The sequence below is a fragment of the Botryllus schlosseri genome, chromosome 12 (assembly GCF_051294905.1).
Source record: "Botryllus schlosseri isolate E-star chromosome 12, Bs_hap1, whole genome shotgun sequence".
Taxonomy (NCBI): domain Eukaryota; kingdom Metazoa; phylum Chordata; class Ascidiacea; order Stolidobranchia; family Styelidae; genus Botryllus; species Botryllus schlosseri.
The window spans coordinates 23,825,333-23,830,648 of record NC_137247.1 but is presented as its reverse complement, the minus strand read 5'-3'; the positions used below and the strand labels follow the sequence as shown (position 1 = coordinate 23,830,648).

The 5,316-nt window shown below is 40.5% G+C and overlaps 1 long non-coding RNA gene across 1 annotated transcript; it reads right to left on the bottom strand.

Annotated features, from left to right (window-relative positions):
• Nucleotides 1–2,033: 2,033 nt before the first annotated feature.
• On the bottom strand, nucleotides 2,034–3,602 carry LOC145452345 (uncharacterized). The gene is made up of 2 exons (XR_013919309.1): nucleotides 3,460–3,602; nucleotides 2,034–3,388 (listed from the first exon to the last, which is right to left on the bottom strand). It is a non-coding gene; the product is annotated as an uncharacterized LOC145452345 (long non-coding RNA).
• Nucleotides 3,603–5,316: the final 1,714 nt, after the last annotated feature.

The following is a 5,316-nucleotide window of genomic DNA, read 5'->3' as shown; positions in this document are numbered from 1 at the left end:
ATTTTAAAACAAAAGGGTTTCGATTTCAACATGGAAGCTGTTTCGACCCTGGCTGGCTACGTCACTTCATTTATTTGCATTGCGGTATTTATTAACGTCGGGTCGGAACTACCGATTCAAAAAGTCTGAGCTATCGCGGCGGTTTCCTCGAAAATCACTAAATGACTAGCTGAACACATGTATGTTAACTGCATACTTTCCAAAACCAAACGGAACCATTGGTCTATTGCCGACGGCTAAATGAATAGGAGAAATATTTGCTTATGACATCACAATCAAGCGGTGTACAGTATTACACTTGAGATAACATCGTACCATTATAGAGGATGTAGGATGGAGTGACGACCCATTGTTTTCTTCAATTGAATGCATTATGACGCTTTAGATAGGTCATGGTCTAGTGCTTAGGGACCGATGTTCTGTTGCGAATCAAAACTGTGTACGGTAAGTAGCCCTTAGGTGAGTACTGCGCTGTCATTTTGTTACTTGTATATGTCTATAGTCTGGTGGACTGATTTGTATGGATGAAGAAATGATATGGGCGGATTGGTAGGGAGTGACGGAAGAAAATATATATTTCTTCGGAGGCTTGGATAACTGGAGAGGAGCTTCGTGTATCGCAGTCTTGTGATGTTTCGAAACGATGAAAATATTAATAAACCTGATTGATTGATTGATTGATTGATGTTCTGCCACCTTTCCCACAATAAAGGAGCTTAAAAACACGCCAAAACCCATGATTATCTAACTCCCGACAGCAACATGGATGATGATAGAGCGATCTCCATACTGAGGACTGCATGTGAGTCAGCCAACTGCTTGATAAAATCAGTTCCACCATTCGAGCAGCTTAATCTAGATTCTATTTCATCATTCATAGAGGAGCTTAATTTCAGATATTGTGGAGTTGGCGTGATTGAACCAGTTTTACCAATAATATTCTAACATTTGCCACCAAGCTTCTTCGTTGTTTGGCTTTCAACAATTAGGTGCTGCAATGGTTGTGCTAAAGGTTTTCAATGAGTTGGTGCGTGTAAGAGGAGGAGCCTATATTACTTCTGCTTTTGGTGTCAATCGGCAGGAGTCCGGTAAGGAATTATCATTTGCAAAATATTGTCAAAATAGTAGATGGTTTGATATTCACTTTTGACGTAAATATGGTATTCATTAATTTAGGCTCTCGAGATGCGTAATAATTCCTGAGGTGGTCAGTAACAAAGTAGGCCCTGCTTCTACATTTTCTAAGTAGCCGATATAGGCTTCTGGCAGATTTTACCCACTTACATGTACTACCGATGGTTATTTTTTTTCACTACCTGTTAACTTACAGTAAAGGTGAGGCAAAAGTACTTACTTTTTGCACTCTCAATTGTGTAAAGTAAGATTTTAGTTTGGGATATAGCCATCATGTGTATGATTTAAAATGCCATAAAGAGGGATTGCAGCAGTAACTATTTACTTGAGTACATTTCAAATATTATACATCCACCTGAAGTGGTTTTTATGCCGTGCTGGCAAATTTTTCCAGATAATGGAGAGAAAGAAATACCGCCTAAAATATCCGTCAGGTAAGTTCACTGGTATTCTATTCAGATTTTCATTCTCCATGGAAAGGAAGTATCAAAACAAACAGTAAACAGTATCCTCGGATAAATTCGTCAAAACCATTGATATCAAAAGTTGGTTGATTTAATAGTTTTACAGACTTATGAAAGTGTGGAGGATGTACTGGACAAGTCCATGATGCACTTTAATAGGATTTTTTAACATAGTTTTGTTCGCTATGCCTTTCAGAAAAAGCAAGCCAAAATTTATAAATATTCAAAAGGGTTACGTGATGGATTGAAGGAGGTATCTAAAGTAGGTAAAAATTAGCCTTTCTCCGAACAGTTTTTCCTATGGGACGAGTGCTGCCTATTCCCATAGGGGTTCCTTCTGTCGCCAAGGAAACCAATGCAAAGGTTGGAACCTTGACGTGGTGTGTTGGCTTTTTACACTAATACCGACCGGCAGCGTCTCTCAATACAAATCACTTGTAAACTAAATGATCTTTATTGAAAACTGAATAGACTCTTGAAGGTACAGAGCTCAAACATACAATAAAATCATATTGAAATAAACCCCAATATATCCGGCTGACACTCATCGGGGATAATTGCAAGCAACAACAATTCTCTACTAGTTGCTGACGATCACGCCTGATGAGTGTCAGCTGAAAATATTCGGGTTTATTTTAATTTAAACGAAGATCGTCCTGGACAGTTGAACAATCATCATCTGAACCACATGGAGTACTTCGTCTGTTTGAATATTTTCTGTTGTACCTTGTTTTCAGATCATATTTTCTGCAGACTGTGGATGCGGTAGAATCGTTCCATACTGAGAACAGATATACCAATGGTATCACATTCGTCAATGTTGCTCAACAGCGTCATTAAAAAAAATCGGTTACAAACTTACAACTTCACACTGTGGAGCTCTGTACACCAACACAAAGTCTCATTCCCAACCTATACATTGGATAGGCTACGCCAAATTTCAAAAAGTAACAGACATTAGCAATTGCATATATATATTCAAAAATTGCTGAAGAGTAGAAAATTTTAAATCACAATTCTGAATCAGTTAGCTGCGTGCAGCTGAGTCAATAATCAGACTGCTTGAAAGAAAAATCCTGAAAAATAGTTTCATAGTAACATAATATGAATTGATCACCCATAATTCATTCAATTTATAATGTAGGCTACCTCAAGATTGGTACAATTTCATCATCATCATCATCATCATTGATTTATTAGCAATTTTATCAGTTCAATACACCACAAAAAATGCGATACAATGAAAAGACAGGAAGATGTCGAAGCGACTAGGAGTAGTCTAGGGAATCTGACACCCACCTTGGCCTAGGGGATGTCAAGAGGAGGCATGCACAGTGCACACTGAATGAAAGTAAAGAAGATAGTATAGAAAAAGAAAGCGACAAGGAATAAGGCGGCATGTCATGGAAAGCGAGATCGATAGGTCAGTCGTGGTCCGGTAATCTTGAGGATGGACTGTATTTATTTAGTAGTAATAGCGTGTATTTCGACTTGAATGTGGACATGCTTGTCGCCTGTCGGCTGGCCGGCGGGATACTGTTCCACACATCAGGTCAGGCATATTTGATAGAGCGATGATCTTTTCGGTCGATCATATGATATTTGGACGACGTGGACGCGCGTGTGCATGGTAGCCTACTTGTGTGCTTTTGATTCCGAGGTAAAGAAGTCATTGAAATATTCGGGGCAACGACCGCAGTGGAACTGATACATGAACTTGGCGATTTCTTCTTCATATCCTCATTCTTCGATGAACAAGTTACCATTTCTCTTACTGAAGCTCCAGACGTCTGCATAAAATATAAGGGTATATATGTGAATCATGTTTAAAACTACAATCACTCGATATATGATTACTTACCCCTGTATGATTTACTTAATTTTTGTTATGAGAGGACAACATCCTTGATTTCTATGTGTTGGAGTTTCGCTGGAAGTTGCTCCCGAACTGCAGGTCATATTTCTACCTCCTTCGGCAAATTCGAGTATCAGGTTCACTGGGACCATTAGGCAGCTTCTAATGGATAAGATATTCATGATGCTTCCTCTCATCTGCTTCCGGCACTAAATCAGGTCAACGAATCCTGAAGAATGATCTTTTTTGTTCTTTACTAGCCCGTTTATTAGAGTAACTGCAGTCTTAAATCGCGCAATGAGTCGCTATATATTCCGTACACTATCTGTTCAACTGCACCTGTTATGAGAACAGACCTGGCGAATAACTAAATCGCGAGAAAATCGTGTAACAGCAGAATAAAATGCCATTCCACAAGCGCTGCAGCTGATATTATTTATCTTAGCGACGCGCGTTGTCCCTAATCACTCAAGCGTAGCCAGCCTAAACGGAGAACAATGGGTCGTCACTCCATCCTACATCCTCTATAGTACCATATTGCTCATTAACCTGTGTGTCAACCTGTACTGACCCATAAACCTGTCTTTGTGATAGCTAGCCATCGGCTCATTGTAATTCGGATCTGGTACACCCCTGTACACCCCATCCGAGTGGTACACCCTTTGCAAATTCTGGTACACCCTAGGGTGTACGACAACCCTGGTTGAAGAGCACTGCAGTGTAGCTAACCTGGTATAATATCTCTTCCTTGTTCACGAATGTTCAGTTTATGTCACAGTCCTTGTACAAATAAGAAGTAATCGTTCTTCCACAAAGAAATCGATTAGACATGGGAGGTAGTCGATTACGATCACGATTACTTCGGATTTTTGTCGAATGTACTCGGTTACGATTACGATTACTTCAAAATGCTGTAATCGTCCTAATGGATTACGATCACTAATCGCGATTACCACATGTCTGATCAGGGGTGGCCAACCTTTTCGGCTAAAGGGCCACTATAGAGATTTACCCACCATTGCGCGGGCCACTTGAATGTTAATGACATTTTACTAGTCGCCCGATAGCAACGAATCGGATTAGGTAACGGTTAAAAGAAGACTTGTCGTACTACGCATCAAAATCGATAACAATTATGTCATGAAAACTCTGCGTGCATACCTGTCCTAGCCGCACGAAGCGCGAATATTTCGCAAAGATAGTAAATGAATTCGGTCAATAACATTGTTGCTTGCATATATTCCGGTATGCCATAGTGTACCGCTGGGCTGATTTGGCAAGGACAGGATTATTAGACGCTTGGGCATATCACTATCGAAGGATTTGGCAAACATACGTCTATCATTTTGTCATGGTTTCATCGCCGACGATCTTTCTACGAGTGCACACTGCACACGCGCAGTCGCATGATTGACTGCACGTTCTCTCATAATTGCCATTAATGTTAGACTCAACTCTGGAGAGGGTAACAATACTAAAAGCAAGAAATGGAGTGACAATTAATCGCGTGGAATTCTGAAAAAAATTGCAAATCAAATAAATCTGCCTGTAGCGGCTCTACAAGGCGCGCTCGCCGATCGTGTTGATTATTTGATTATGAGGCAATGGCGAAAGCACAGCTTGACCCGGAGGTACAAGCATATCGCACGGCAATATCAAATCTATGTATCGAAAACGTTCCGCTTGTAACGGCCGGCCTTACTTTACTTTGCGACACTTCCAGAGGCACGCCACGTCCGGTAGTCCCTCGCTCTTGGCGAAGGAAAGTTTTTGAAGTTGTACACGGACTCTCGCATCCTTCGATTCGAACAACCCGAAAATTGGTGGCATCAAAATTTGTATGGCATGGGTTGAAGAAAGAGG